Source organism: Ostrea edulis, chromosome 8 (genome assembly GCF_947568905.1).
Source record: "Ostrea edulis chromosome 8, xbOstEdul1.1, whole genome shotgun sequence".
Lineage (NCBI taxonomy): Eukaryota > Metazoa > Mollusca > Bivalvia > Ostreida > Ostreidae > Ostrea > Ostrea edulis.
Genome location: NC_079171.1, coordinates 35025007 through 35042551, shown reverse-complemented (window position 1 = coordinate 35042551; position 17545 = coordinate 35025007). Strand labels below are relative to the sequence as shown.

The 17545-nt window shown below is 35.2% G+C and overlaps 1 long non-coding RNA gene across 1 annotated transcript; it reads left to right on the top strand.

Moving 5' to 3' along the window:
- Positions 1–6403: 6403 nt before the first annotated feature.
- LOC130049582 (uncharacterized) lies at positions 6404–10123 on the top strand. The gene is made up of 2 exons (XR_008798129.1): positions 6404–6516; positions 8063–10123. It is a non-coding gene; the product is annotated as an uncharacterized LOC130049582 (long non-coding RNA).
- Positions 10124–17545: the final 7422 nt, after the last annotated feature.

Genomic DNA, 17545 nt, shown 5'->3' with positions numbered 1-17545 from the left:
CACTCTGACATTCACACATAACATATTTAAACTACTACATTTGATTCAATCATGATTTATAGTTTTGATATACATTCATACTGATATACATTTTACGCTTTAGATGTAATTGATAACTTAAAGATAATGTAGAAATACATATGATCACTCTTACTCAATTACCATCATAGAAAATGCATAAAATCTAACTATTCAGCAAATGTATTAATTCAAAGTAAGCACATGTACTTTGAATTATATATGATCATAAAAACTCAAAAGAAAGTCATATTTACTTACAGTCAAATTGTACTAGGAAAATCTTCTGGAAAACACTTCTATATTCTTAGAAGACAATTCAAAATGTGAACAATAGTAAAGAGAGGGAACTTAGACAACCAATGAAATTGGAGAGTTCTATATTCTATAAATATTTACATGGTGCTATTAGTGACCATTATGATCTCATAATCTATAAATAACTTAAGAGATATCTGCATATACTATTAAGTTGTACATAAAATAAATCAAACGTAAAGACAACTTTTGTCATGTACTAATCTTCATAATCTAAATAATATATTTACTTTAGAAAAATATCACCCTGTCACATATGTATACGACAACTTAAGAGCTGGAAACCTGACGTTCTGTGCGCGGAGTACGCACTACTTATCATTTGCGCTGTCAGATAAGTCGGATTATCGATAAATAAAATATAACCCGGTCAATGTAATGATGAGCAGATACTTATCCGCGAAAGTGTGCGTGCGTACAGAGAGATGATCAGGTCAGATGTTACAATTCACTTCACCTGCACCAGATGCAAGAGAAACCAAGAAGAAATAATCAGGTTTGGAATTTAAAACTTGGGTAATATTTTAAGTCGTATGAAATAAAACATGCAATATGCGCATATGTCATATTTTTTTTATATACTTATTGATAAATCTTGTATACATACAATATAGTGTTTTTAGGGGGGGGGGGGGGGTTAATCTGATGAAGGGAGGCATCTCATTTTCTCGACCCCAAATCAACTGCAGATCCTGCAACAAGCCAGAAGGTTGTTCTGTGATGGGACATTTAAGATCCTTGCCAAACCTTTTCAGCAGCTTTGGTCCATCCATGCGTTTGTTACCAAAGGAGAAAGTTTCAAACCGGTTTCACTGGTATTCTGTCTAATGTCCAAGAGGAAAGGCAGGGATTATGTTGCCGTAAGTTTTTTGTCTGTAATTTTCATTGTAGTACATGAAAACGTATACTCAAACATGATAGGCCTACTCTATTAATTTCTTCTAATATCAATTTTTTGAAAATTTTATTAAGATATTCCTTAAGTCTAAAATAAGTACACAGTTTAATTTATTTCGATTATTGTACCAGATTGCAATGTATTTATCACAGAGTAATTTCTTTACAATTTTCCTAAATCTATACTAACTAAATCCAATTGTAAGATACTCTAAAACTTTTTCTACTAATGAGTACCATGATAGTTTGTTGTTGAAATGTAAAGATTTACTACATATATAAGCATCTTCACTTAGGTTTGCATATGAATAATTATAAATCGATCCTATTTCAGATTTTTCAGAAACTGAAGAAGATCCTACACGATGTGCCCCAGGTGCAATCTTTCGTGGTTGACTTTGAAAAAGGTACAAAATATAACAAATTTAAACTAATATACAAATTGTTCCAGATTTAAAAAAAAAGTAATTTATATGAACACTATTATAACATTACAACTCCATGTTTTAAGTGCCTGAAAAGTTATTTATATGTACACTATTATAACAATACAATTCCATGTTTTAGGTGCCTGGAAAGTCATCCGCAACGAATTTCCCAACACAATCATCAAAGGATGCACTTTTCACTTCGGTCAGGCTATGTGGCGAAAAGTGCAGGAGCTGGGATTGAGAACCACCTACAGCAAGCGCGGCCAAGAATACCGCTACATCCGGTCGCTGATGGCTTTGCCTTTCTTACCCTGGGCGGACATCCAGCCAGCCTTTGACCGTCTCTCTGCCAGGGCCGCATCACCAGAGCTACAACAACTGGTCGGATACATTGACAGCAATTAGATTTGCAGCCCAGGAACTGGAGTATTTTCCAGACCAATGTCAGAACAAACAACGATGTAGAAGGTAAATTGCTAATTTCTACCGAATTACGCCATAGAATATATTATATTTTATGAAATTGAATTAATTTAAATATTCAGATTGCATTTTCCAAAAATGGCTGAAATAATCATTATATCCATTGTGAAAGAAATAGAATACAATATTCTGATGTTTATATTTAACAAAACTGTTTCTTTACATTGATTCAGGGTGGCATACCATAATCAATTTGGATATTGGGAAAGCCAACACCGCCTTCTACATCCTCGTTCCAGCCCTGCAACGCGAAGCCAGATTGGTGGACCTGACTGTCCGACTGGTGTCCGAGGAACAGATCCTGCGCTGTCAACGCAGAAGATCCAAGGACATCGCTGACAGGTTGCATGAGGCTTGGAATAAGTACGTCGCCGGGGATTTGACAGTATCGCAACTTTTGCGGGAGTGTGGAGGAATTTATGGGCCAAACAATGACTGAAAATCCCCGATGTGTCCGAAGTGAAATACCAACTTTAGCCCCGCCCTTTTTTATTTGCTTGAGTAGATTAGTTTGACGTGTGGCGATATCCCAGGTGAAGTGGACTGTTTACAATACGGCAATAATGTTTTAATTTAGTACATACATGAACCATTATGAGATTTCCACTAACGATTTGTTTTATGATAATGATAGATGGTTCCAGTTTTTTGGCTCTCCAGTTTTCCATTTAGCTCCTACAAGTTTATTGTTATTTCGAATTTCCAAAATTTCGGCTTGGGCATCACTTAAAAGACATTATTTGTCGAAATGCGCATCTGGTGCATAAAAATTGGTTCCGTGAAAGGTGAAGATAACGAACAGTGATCAATCTCATGTAAGTTTTACATCGATAAAACACATACGCACTATTGAAATAAATACCAACCCCCATTACCATAAATTTGCCATTCCAACAGATTTATAACTGTTTCCAAAACCACTAAAACCTACGGCAATGTTAATATTTAAGACATATATCATTTTGTATTAGTACTTACATACTCTACAAAATGATAGTTACGAGTTATGTTCTTGATATACAAATCATATATTTTAAAAGAAAAGATTCACTCATGGAGACGTCATCAATGCCGGTAAAGAGCTGCAAATTTAGGCCTATGCTCGGCGTTTCTGACCTTTGGACAGGGATGTGTTTATCGTGCCACCTGTTGTAACGCTTCCAATCATTCTAAACATTTTGCCGACTTTTTAAAAGTAAATACAAGAGACCCAAGGGCCTAGAATCGCTCTTCTGATAAATTGTACAACCCCACCATTTCTATTCTTAGCCTCTTAGTATTCTAAATCTTTAGTTAAATCCTAAAAATTCAAAAAAAGTAGGTCAATGTGACCTACTTTTTGGTTTACACATTTTGAGAACCCAAGAAATATCAACTTACAAAGTTTGATGATTTTAAGCCAATTAGTATCTGAATATTGAAATATAGCTGTCAAATTCCAATCGTAGGTCATGGTGACCTACTTTTTGGTCAGCGAACTCCGAACATGCAAGACCCATCAACTGACAAAGTTTGATGACTGTAGGTCAAATAGTATCTGAAATATATAAATATAGCCGTCCAATTCCAAAAGTAGGTCAAGGTGACCTACTTTTTGGTCGAAACCCTTCGAACATGCAAGACCCATCAACTGACAAAGTTTGATGACTGTAGGTCAAATAGTATTTGAAATATATAAATATAGCCGTCAAATTCCAAAAGTAGGTCAAGGTGACCTACTTTTTGGTCGACACACTCCGTAGACTCAAGATGCATCAACTGTCAAAGTTTGATGATTGTAGGAAATATATAAATATAACTGTCAAATGTAGGTCACAGTGACCTACTTTTTGGTCGATACACTCCAAAGACTCAAGATGCATCAACTGACAAAGTTTGATGATTGTTGGTCAAATAGTGTCTGAAATATAGTAATTTAGCTGTCAAATACCAAAAGTAGGTCACGGTGACCTACTTTTTGGTTGACACAAACCGAAGACTGAAGACGCATCAACTGACAAAGTTTGATGATCCTAGGTTTTACAGTGCCCAAAATATGCATCTAAAATTGAAAATTTGAATATCTGCAAAATTCAAAAAGTAGGTCACTGTGACCTACTTTTTTATAAATATGTTTCAAGGCCTCAAGATGCATCAACTTACAAGATTTGATGATTCTAAACCTCTCGGTATTTGAAATAACAACTTAAAATATATCCATAAATGATAAGCCATAAAATTCAGAAAGTAGGTCACGGTGACCTATTTTTCAGTTGACGCATTTCAAGGTCCCATGATCCACCAACTGACAAGTTTTGATGATCATAGGCTTCAAAGTGTCCAAGATATGCATCAAAATTAATTTTAAAATAAATACCTGCAAAATTCAAGAAGTAGGTCACCGTGACCTACTTTTGAGACAACTTGACACAAGGTCCTAAGATGCATCAACTGTCAAAATTTGATGATCCTAGTCCTTATAATGACTAAAATATCAAAGATTTAAGGAAATATAAATTTAGGTCAACTTTGAAGTGACCTCGAGACCACGCCCTTTGCCCCAGGGTAATGCCTTGAACAATTTTTAATCTACAATCTATCCTTATCTTTATGTGTAAGTTTGGTGATAATCTGTCCAGTGGTTCTTGAGAAGAAGAGTTTTTAGCAACCACTACTTTTGTTTGTATTTTCCTGATTATCTCCCCTTGTTATATTTAGTATGTATGAAAGCCCATACGTGATTGGACAGTTTCCCATATTCCTAGCAGAAACATATCACGTATGCACTCAATTGGTAATCTGAATTAATTCTGTATTGTAAACACGTGGGGTAATCTGGTAATGAAACCGCGACGTTCATCAAATTATTTTAATTACTCAGTGTCAGAGATAGCGCTTTTAATTCCTGTCTTTGCGCACGCTAACGTGCACTAGGCCTAATATGACAAGGCACAAATACAAACCTACCTGCAGCAGACGAAAGCTGTCTCGTTTTCTTTAAACTGGTTCTCTGTTAACTGGTGCAATCGAAGCGACCAGAATCGTAACTTGACAGGGTACCAGTTTGAATTAACTGGAAGCGAGTATTGTCAACTCGTACATAAAATTTCACGGCTTTTAGGTAGTAAAGACGCGATATTTTAAGAAATATTTCACCGATTAACTTGACAATGAATAGGGTTCGTCTTTTTACAATGCCACATATGTATGCGAATGCTGAGAATCGTTAGTGCAAAGGTTCTCTTTAAATCTTCCCCACAAGCTGTAATGGACACACTAACACACACACGCACAGTAGCGATGCTATATCCCCTCTGCAACTAGTTGCGCGAGGAGATAACAACGATGTGGATGTTAACTATTAATATCTAAGACCCCTACATTCCCCTCCCATCATTTCCCTCCTGACTTATTACATAAACAAACATACGGGTCATGAGACACATAAAACCAATGGTCATTCCCTGCAATTTCCCGACAAATTAAATTGCGCAGCAAGGGATAAAGATGTGTGATTTCGATTGTGTTAATCTTAAAAGTTTTTAAAACTGTAAGTTTCTGTGACTTGTTTCAATTTTGCTGGTACCGGAAATATTGCGTATTGCACCCGAAGCACGAAATGCGTAAAAGTGTTGAACACTGGTCCAAACTTCAAGCTCGAATACGCAGGCTCGTCGATGAAAATATTCTTGTCATTGAACATACGGAAAACGAGGATACCAGGAATCTCATTAAGAAAAACTTTGCTGAGTATGCGACATTGCATGAAACTTTTAGTGACTATCTCAAGAGGGCACATACAGAGGACAGTTTACATGAGCTACAGTCTCAGACACTCATTTATGACACTGTGCAGTTAAAAGTGAAGGGAGCTCTACACTTACAGGAAGAACCAGTGAAACAACTTCTTAATCAAGAAATGGAGAAATCAGTGAAAGTAAAGAAAGTTTCTTCAACACGGACAAGATCAGTAAAATCAACTTGCAAATCTCTGATATTTATCTCCCTCATGCATAGCTCTTATCCTTGGACGAATTTGGCTTCACTTTTTTGGCACGCTGTTTTTGGCTATATTCAGGTAGCAGGGGACAGTTTCGCACTATAGGCCCGGTCAACTTTTTCAAAAAATGGAATTACCCCGTATTTGAAGTGATATTACATGTGTAAAAATGTATACAATAATTTTAGGATGCATGTCAAATGTAGCTGAGTGCTTAGTAAAAATGTTGATATACAACATGTAGGTGTCACCATGATTCCTAGCATATAGATGGGTGCAAATACGAAACTAAGACACGTTGGCAGTTGCTGAAGAAATTCCGGTGAAAACATGCAGGGTCTAGCAAAAGGTCTGTAGCTGTGAGGGAAGGTGGATGGCCCCATATGAGAGGTAGATTTTTGAGAAGGGCAGATAGGGTTCTTGATTGTGCACAGTGTCTAAATCCCCATGTTTGGTACTGTGATGGTGTGGGGGTGGTGCGGATTAGCCCAAATGAGGGAAAATCAAAGCAAAAAAGGGGAACCTGCTCAGAGCATGTTTTGTGCACCAGCACCAGTATTTATAGATTACATGTAATTTAGGGTCATAATTTATTAACTACACTAATATGAAATACAAGTATGGACATAAAAGGGAAATATGATTTTTCATTAGTCTGTCATAATCTGACTTTGGTGTGTACCCCCTATCCACATGTTTCAAAACCAAAGAAACTGTCCCCTGCCACCTTTAAGAGAATGGCATTTTTTGAAACCCATGGAATTTAGTCAATTTCATTAATATTATCAAGATAAATGTATTAGATATGTAATACAACCCTTTATTTCAATAGATGTATCACATTAGTGTCACAATGGTAGACAACAGAGTCAAGGGGGGTAAGCTATGCTTTAGTACTATGGAAAACCAGAATCTGGTCAAGTATCATAGTGACATGTAAGTACATGTAAATAAGCTTAGTGGTTAAAATAATGTTATTTGGGGTACTTCATATACTGTGTATTCTTTTTACATAGATTACATGTAGTTTTACATGTTCTACATGTAATTAACAAATTGTACTGATTGACAGGTCTCAGGTACAGTAGATCACATTTCTTCTCAGCACCATGATACATATTTATGAAAAAATACTTGCAGATAGAGAAATAAGTCATTTTAAACACATTTTGTACACAAAAAACACAGTTAACACCATTTTCTCATTTATGGGTGGTACTTGTAAACAAGCCACCTCCCCTTTGACATTTGGCTGAATTGCATGAATCTTTAGTTTTCACTATTAGGATGGCATAGAATAGAATGTAAGAAGAGAACAGGTGTTCAAAATCTTGTTGGGGAGTTGTTTACTTAATTAGAGCATATTTCAGGTCTATACATATACAGTATGTAAAGAAGTAGACAGTGAAGTGGGAAATTTTCTTGATTTTAAGAGCAGTTATGTCCCTTTATCTCTCTCTAATCCATCATTTTCTACACAGGTTCTCATGACTACATGTTCAGCATGTAGCACCACATATAAGGTCACTTTTACCATAGATACAATATACTTGTAATATTATTTGTTAGGCACAGGAATCTTACTCGAACACTCTCATCACTTTAAAATGACAACATCATACACAGAAATGTAGGGTTTTTAAATAATTTTATTGCGTTCTCATTTAGGGCGGTCGACATGATGTATTGGTGTAGTTTCACTCAGAATAAGTCCGATTTGTCAAAAATGGGAGTTGACGTCAATGACATGAGATGTCAGAATTCTTAAAGGTAGCAGGGGACAGTTTCGCACTATATGCCCGGTCAACTTTTTCAAAAAATGGAATTACCCCGTATTTGAAGTGATATTACATGTGTAAAAATGTATACAATAATTTTAGGATGCATGTCAAATGTAGCTGAGTGCTTAGTAAAAATGTTGATATACAACATGTAGGTGTCACCATGATTCCTAGCATATAGATGGGTGCAAATACGAAACTAAGACACGTGGGCAGTTGCTGAAGAAATTCCGGTGAAAACATGCAGGGTCTAGCAAAAGGTCTGTAGCTGTGAGGGAAGGTGGATGGCCCCATATGAGAGGTAGATTTTTGAGAAGGGCAGATAGGGTTCTTGATTGTGCACAGTGTCTAAATCCCCATGTTTGGTACTGTGATGGTGTGGGGGTGGTGCGGATTAGCCCAAATGAGGGAAAATCAAAGCAAAAAAGGGGAACCTGCTCAGAGCATGTTTTGTGCACCAGCACCAGTATTTATAGATTACATGTAATTTAGGGTCATAATTTATTAACTACACTAATATGAAATACAAGTATGGACATAAAAGGGAAATATGATTTTTCATTAGTCTGTCATAATCTGACTTTGGTGTGTACCCCCTATCCACATGTTTCAAAACCAAAGAAACTGTCCCCTGCCACCTTTAAGAGAATGGCATTTTTTGAAACCCATGGAATTTAGTCAATTTCATTAATATTATCAAGATAAATGTATTAGATATGTAATACAACCCTTTATTTCAATAGATGTATCACATTAGTGTCACAATGGTAGACAACAGAGTCAAGGGGGGTAAGCTATGCTTTAGTACTATGGAAAACCAGAATCTGGTCAAGTATCATAGTGACATGTAAGTACATGTAAATAAGCTTAGTGGTTAAAATAATGTTATTTGGGGTACTTCATATACTGTGTATTCTTTTTACATAGATTACATGTAGTTTTACATGTTCTACATGTAATTAACAAATTGTACTGATTGACAGGTCTCAGGTACAGTAGATCACATTTCTTCTCAGCACCATGATACATATTTATGAAAAAATACTTGCAGATAGAGAAATAAGTCATTTTAAACACATTTTGTACACAAAAAACACAGTTAACACCATTTTCTCATTTATGGGTGGTACTTGTAAACAAGCCACCTCCCCTTTGACATTTGGCTGAATTGCATGAATCTTTAGTTTTCACTATTAGGATGGCATAGAATAGAATGTAAGAAGAGAACAGGTGTTCAAAATCTTGTTGGGGAGTTGTTTACTTAATTAGAGCATATTTCAGGTCTATACATATACAGTATGTAAAGAAGTAGACAGTGAAGTGGGAAATTTTCTTGATTTTAAGAGCAGTTATGTCCCTTTATCTCTCTCTAATCCATCATTTTCTACACAGGTTCTCATGACTACATGTTCAGCATGTAGCACCACATATAAGGTCACTTTTACCATAGATACAATATACTTGTAATATTATTTGTTAGGCACAGGAATCTTACTCGAACACTCTCATCACTTTAAAATGACAACATCATACACAGAAATGTAGGGTTTTTAAATAATTTTATTGCGTTCTCATTTAGGGCGGTCGACATGATGTATTGGTGTAGTTTCACTCAGAATAAGTCCGATTTGTCAAAAATGGGAGTTGACGTCAATGACATGAGATGTCAGAATTCTTAAAGGTAGCAGGGGACAGTTTCGCACTATATGCCCGGTCAACTTTTTCAAAAAATGGAATTACCCCGTATTTGAAGTGATATTACATGTGTAAAAATGTATACAATAATTTTAGGATGCATGTCAAATGTAGCTGAGTGCTTAGTAAAAATGTTGATATACAACATGTAGGTGTCACCATGATTCCTAGCATATAGATGGGTGCAAATACGAAACTAAGACACGTGGGCAGTTGCTGAAGAAATTCCGGTGAAAACATGCAGGGTCTAGCAAAAGGTCTGTAGCTGTGAGGGAAGGTGGATGGCCCCATATGAGAGGTAGATTTTTGAGAAGGGCAGATAGGGTTCTTGATTGTGCACAGTGTCTAAATCCCCATGTTTGGTACTGTGATGGTGTGGGGGTGGTGCGGATTAGCCCAAATGAGGGAAAATCAAAGCAAAAAAGGGGAACCTGCTCAGAGCATGTTTTGTGCACCAGCACCAGTATTTATAGATTACATGTAATTTGGGGTCATAATTTATTAACTACACTAATATGAAATACAAGTATGGACATAAAAGGGAAATATGATTTTTCATTAGTCTGTCATAATCTGACTTTGGTGTATACCCCCTATCCACATGTTTCAAAACCAAAGAAACTGTCCCCTGCCACCTCAGCTCTACGACTTCATAGTTATTTCGGGTTTCAAACATTTCGGTTGAGCATCACTGAAGAGACATTATTTGTCGAAATGCGCATCTGGTGCATCAAAATTGGTACCGTATATTTCGGGTTTCAAACATTTCGGTTGAGCATCACTGAGGAGACATTATTTGTCGAAATGCGCATCTGGTGCATCAAAATTGGTACCGTATAAGTTTTACATTGAAACGTTTAGCACCTCTGTGCTGTAGCTGATCTCAAACGTCACCCCGACTGTTTCTTTAATTTACGCCATTTATCAGCACAGCGTTACAGCTCTAGCTGCGAAACAGATGATTGATTAACATATTCAGTGTGACAGTCCGATTTAAAGATGATAGTGTATGCATACAAAATATTTTTGTGTCATGTGTCTTTTAATTTATGAAATTGGTTGCGATCCGAAGTTTTTCTTTCAAATTTCTAGTAGGCAGACCAGACTATTATAAGTACGAGTTAACAAATTCATTTGATCTTGTGATTTGTTAAGTCGATCATACATAGAACAACTAATCTGCTGACAAGACCAGTCCATTGTTTCTGAATGTTCTCACAATGTTTACTGCTGAGATATTTCAGTATTACGTCGTATTTAATGTCGTTATGTTGATTTTAACAAGGGTACTTACCCCATCGAAATTGAATTATACCTAGATAATGAATAGATGAAAATCTGAATATATTATGCACGTGTTATCAATTTTATTCTTTGTGTTGAATTAGTAAGTCGATCACATTCAATTCCTGTTTAGCAGTTGTAAGACTGGTTTATAAGGACAAGGGACGTTATTGGCTATATACCGCCGAGATTATTTCCCTTTTTTTCAACTTTCATACTATGCTTAATTATTCTTTATATTTACACAACTAGGATGTTCTTTTAATCCCACTTACATGAAAATGACGTAATATTTTATTATGACGTCATGAATATACGCTAAAGATGAGCTGTTTAGCGGAAGCTGTTGATTTGAAATAAATTATGAATAAACTTTAGCAAAAACAAATACTTTTGCATGCAACAACCAGATTTATATTTTGCATGTTTAATTATCCATTGGTATTCTTTCATTATCAATATGGTGTCGGTTGTTGGCTGCAAACAATATGAATTTTGAAAAAGAATGAATGCGGAAATCGGCCGTTTTCGTTGTGCAAAGTCAATATTTTGCATGTTATATAACTGAAGCAAACTGTTCCATCATTTAACCTCATAAACCTTTACTTACTTTGCGATTTGATAAATATATGTATGTCCAGTCAAACAATGCCTCTCTTCCGCAACCCCGCGGAATACAATAATTCCTTCAACATTTTAATAGTTAGAATTCCATCGTCAGTTCCGATGAATAATTTTCATCCATGTAAGAAAAGTGTCGTATAACAATAATTTAACGTAAAAAGTCTACAAATGCTAGAGGACTAGCTGTTGTCATTTGAAAAAAGATTTTATACTTACAAATCTAGCTTTAGTCCCTGATTGTTTTTAAAATCTCCATATTGTATGAAATTTTATCATAAGATATCTATATATATAAAATATGACAGCTCTATCATAAATCAATATTAAGATCTTCTATCATACTGTCAATCATTTAATTTCCTTTAATTGTATTTTATCATTCCATTCCAAATAAATAATCTTTAATGCCATTGCACTTAAGAAATTCAATATAAACTAGGCCTAGCTGCAGGGGAAACATGTCACCAAGCATAGGCTTCTGAATTTCTATCAATACGCCGTAAGACCATTTTGGACTACTCGTAGTATAGTACTATCTAGAGCTATACCTACACATCTTGCGCGAAATTTAGAGGCCTATGCACCGAGGGTCTGGCATTAAGTGTACAATACGTAATAATTTACATTGATAATGGTTGTTACTTATATAAATAAGAATAAAATCTGAAAATACTTACGATTATTGATAACTGTTTGCCTTTAAAAGATGTACCTGAGGCGTTGTTTACACTAAACACTTCAATGAACTCCCCGGAAGTGAAAAATGGGTATAAAGTAAAACCCGGAGCGGACTCTGATAACCGAGATTCGGGGGTATTGCGGAAGAGAGGCATTAATGCTTTCCCTAGTTTGCCATAAAAATCTGCACCTAATAAATTCAGATGATGTCTGCCTTTCGAGTCATGGAGGCGGATCAAAATCCACCGCATGATGAATGGAAATTATTCTACTTTCGTTTTTAAAAGTCACGGGAATATGTTTGGACGTCCTATCTTTACGTTATATCTCAAGAGCTAGATAGTTGGGATGTCTATTACTTTTTTCGCTAAATTTTAATCTATCTTTAATACAAATATATCAAATTTATTGCATAAAACTCATTGCTAATAATATTGACGTGTTTGTGCGGGTTTTTTTCCTTGTGTTAATAAACATCAATCTTAACGTACATGCATGTATGTATATATGATGCATGTGGAAATTAAATATTACTACATTAGTAATTAGATATTGATTCCAAAGGTTCTTAAAACGGTTTAGATTAAAATAAAATAACAGCAAATCATTATTTATATCTTCCAACGAGATGTGGTTTCTTTAAAACGTCGAAAACCTGTGATCAATTTGAAACTTCGATCATTGTTGTGGCAGATTTTTTTCTATATCGCATATGATTGATTGATTGAATGTTGTTTAACGCCCCTCTTGAGAATATTTCACTCATGGATACCTCACCACTGCCGGTGAAGGGCTGCACAATTTAGGCCTATGCTCGGCGCTTATGGCCATTGAGCAGGGAGGGATTTTTATCGTGCCACACCTGTTGTGACACGGGACCTCAGTTTTTGCGGTCTCATCCGAAGACCATCCCATTTAGTCGCCTCTTACGACAAGCAAGGGGTACTGAGGGCCTACTCAAACCCGGACCCCCACGGGATCATATTCATATATATATATATATATATATATAATAGATGCACATTTACAGGTGCACATATAGACATGTATAATATATGTGTTGTGATGATTGTTGCTAAACGTTTATATTAATATTGACGTAAGCCCCCTCCATGATTAGGAAAACTGGAATATAACCATATCTCTCTGTCTCTCTCTCTCTCTCGTCAAGGTGTTCTGGATAGGCCTGGCCCATACATTGAAAAACTACATGCATGATTTTTATTAAATTCATTTTTAAAAAAGGTATGTTGTAGTTACATATACTGTCTTTTGGAAATAGACGCGTAGCATCATTTATCGAGGGGGGGGGGGGGGGTCGAAGTTGGTAGTTAATTAGCAAATAAAAACTTTCTGCCTGATCTTCGAATTCTTAAATCGTCGGGGAGTGTGTGTGTGTGTGGTGGGGGGGGGGGGGGGTATCCTTCACTACATGGGTTCAATTCATAATTATGAGCCTATTTTTTTCTCATTCAATACTACTATCAAGAATAAGGGGGAGATCACTCAATATATCCTTATTCGCATATGAAAATAAGTGCCAGGGAAAAGCAGTTAAATATACCACATTGTCTATACATGTACTCAAACAACTTTCCAGAGTCCGTTCTAGATTTAGACTGAATGTCGGTGCATACAATGACATGCGTCAGTCACGGCACTGACTGATGTAATTTTCATTTATCAAAGATGAATACTATATGGGGAGAGAGAGAGTTGGAACTACTCTTTGTTGACCATTTAAGGGAATGTAAAGATATAAACACGGACGCATTTCTGTGAGGTTTTTAAATACATTTACTATATGAAATATACCATCTGAAGTTACATGCATATTACTTGACGTGTTTTGCTGTACCCAAGAAAATGATATCCCATTTATGCAACATAAATTTGTATCGTTTAGTACATGTACATTTACCACACTTTATTCAATATATTTTGTAATTTATACCCACAGCAGGCACACATATTTTATTCGTATGTACTGTAACATGTATATTGCATACACATGTAAGCAGACCTGTTATATAGTCCTTGGTGTACATGTCATAACAAATAATTTTATCCGACTCGATCGACGTTTTCAATCGAAGTGTTTGTATTTATGACCCCCCCCCCCCCCCCCCCAAAAAAAACACAACCAAGAAAAAGAAAATTCAAGAGCCATTTTATTTTCCATATTTCATTTGAATAGGAGGACATTGAACAGCACCTTCGAAAATATGATTGCGTTCTACTCAACAATTTTTGACAAATACACGCATTATTTTCCTCACTCTAATTAACACAGAATTCTTCCGCAAAATGTCTATGACCACGATAAAGTTACATGTAAATGAATAATGTATTTTCCATAGCATGCCAGTTTTCAATAGTCTTTGATCTCAATGAGTAATTTTATATAAAATGTTAAAATTGTAACTTTTAGAAAAATATTCTAGAAGAATCAGGGGACTGTAAATCCTATAAGGTCGATGACGTCGTTCCGAAAAAGCGACCGTCGGAAGATAGCGTCAGAGTTAACAATGCAATATTGTCGTTATTTTCTCAATATCAGCCACAAGTAAATGGTACATGTTATATATGAATGAAACGAGAAAATTGTCACCTTTCTACCTGCAAAATATGATCGGTTTTTTAGGCGCGGCCAATTTTGGCCAATAACGTCCCTTGTTCTTTATGACGATATATATAAGTTGAATATGGTATAGTGGTACTACTTGTAAAATGGAACAAATAGTGGAGAACTCGGGTATGGAACGAGTGGTTGCATAATCTAGTTAGATACAATTTTGGTTATTATGGAACAAATGTTTGAAGATCCAGGTATGGAACAAACGGCTGTATCATCTTGGTATAACTGTGGTATCATGGGTAATACAGAACAAATGTCTAAAGATCCATGCACGAATAAAAGTTTAAATATATTTTAATTATTTAATACAAAAACAGCAACTGAACTCAATGCTTTGTTTTGTAACGGGAATCTTGACCACGGGAACCCAAATTCTATACAAGGGTCACAACAACCAAACTTCTATAACAAGAACCAGTATACCAGGGGCAATAACTCGGGTGATTAAATGCCCTGCTAACACTGGTTCTAGTAAAATTGAACCTAGGTATCGTTATTCAATACATCCGAATGAAAACACCAGTAAAGAGTCTACAATTTATTAATGATTTAAGATTTGTAGATGATAACAAATTGAATAATGAAATAACAAAGTGTGAAATAGGATCAAGGTGGAAATGAATCAAACAAAAATGAAATGTTTGTAGATGAGGTCAGGAAATGTGACGGAATGAAAATATCTGAATATGTCTCTACTGATTTCAATAATATTAAATGTTTCCAAAAAAAATAGAAAAAGAACGAGCTACATCTTGACCTAAATAGAGAGTACTGCATATAATATGAATGTCAGTACTAAAGTATAAAATCTCCTACCGCTATCCACTACACCTTGAAACAGGACTTGGAAAGGAAAAACCTATAATAAACTTACCCGGTACAAACTACATACTAACTCTTAAAGTTATAAATTCGGCGCTTTTGGGTGTCCAGTTATCGATTCCATTCAGTAGTTTTACCATTAAAAACTCAAAACTGGAATGTTAAATGGCGTTTTATGTTTTAAAATTGACGAATTAAGCGTACATACCTCGGTATTTTCGATTCCAAGATTCATTAATTATGCATGGCCTCGTTTCCGACCGCACGCGTGCGACCCAGATTAGCACTGATAACACACGATGGATGAAGAGGTAAGTCACGTGCATTTCATTGAAAACGTATATAATCATATGTATTTTGCTTTGTTATCACTTTGCAATGCAATAATTTAGCATAAATATGATATTCTACAAAAACTACATTCATAATATTCGGTAAAATGTTCATTTTGTGCGAAACGCTCTGTAAACAAAGACGAATGATGAAACAAATAAGGAAAGGGGTACACATACGGAGATCATTGCAACTAACAAAATCGTGAAGTAAATAGTAACTCAACTTGTACATTATTGTATTTAGAAAAGACATGTCTATATATTTATAATTTAGATATTTACATCTGCATTTTGTTATTACTTATAGAATAAGATAACTAGACAATCAAATGCAAAACTATTTATACCGGGATTTATTTTGATGTTTTACGTAGAACAATATTTTCTCACTATTTTCGTTGCACTTATAATTCTAAACACATTATTTAGTGAACATTATTTTTAATTTTAACTTTGTAAATTATTATTTGTTATGAACTTCATTCATACATATTGTTTATATTAGTTTAGATATTTTAAAAAAAAAAAATCAACTCACACTTCGGGTGTAAGAATGCGGCTTCTTATAAAATCACGGGAAACCCTATGCAAAATAAGTCTTTCTTACCGCACGAGAAAAACACAAACTTTGGGGAAAACATTTATGCAAACGACTGCGCTCAATATAAAAGGGAAGATGGGGTTTAAATTTGAATTGGACAACCATCCATCAAACTCCATCAATGCAATCAACAATAAAAAAATATCACCGTATCCCCTTCAATGGACAATACTGGAAACATTGTTTTTCAATAATTGATCTTATGTTCTAATTCGACCAGTCTCAAACGAACATAAAATATTTACTACCTGATTCAAAATCATAACAACACTTTTTATGGGTAATTGCTCCAAGACATGCACATTTATTCATAAGTACATATATCAAGCAATCTGCCTCACTGCCTTGAGGAATAATATCTACAATGACATATAACTCTATATATATATATATATATATATATATATATATATATACCTTCTTTGTAACAAATATTTGTATCATGTACATTATAAACCTGTATGATAATATACATTACAACACAATAGCAATGTGTATGTAGAGGGTGGGTGGGTGTACGGCGTGTGAACAGCGCAAAGTCTTGAGCTCGAATGACTGAGAAACAGAACCTGCTAATCATGCTCTACATAACCGGTCTTACTAGTATGACACGCCTGAATTCCTTTACAAACTATAAATAGCAACCACGTGTTCGACGTAACAGGTTAGATTTATCAACCTGCAATAAATATGTTTATGTTCTAATTCGACCAGTCTCAAACGAACATAAAATATTTACTACCTGATTCAAAATCACAACAACACTTTTTATGGGTAATTGCTCCAAGACTTGCACATTCGAAATACAAAGAAAGGGGAAAAGAAGAAAAAATGATAATACAAATTTTATTGATATTTATATTTTCGAGAATAGCATCAAATACCCAATGACTTAGAAACTGATGATAAAGAATGAATATTTTCATGAACATAGCCATCTTTGGCATTATCTGACCTCCAT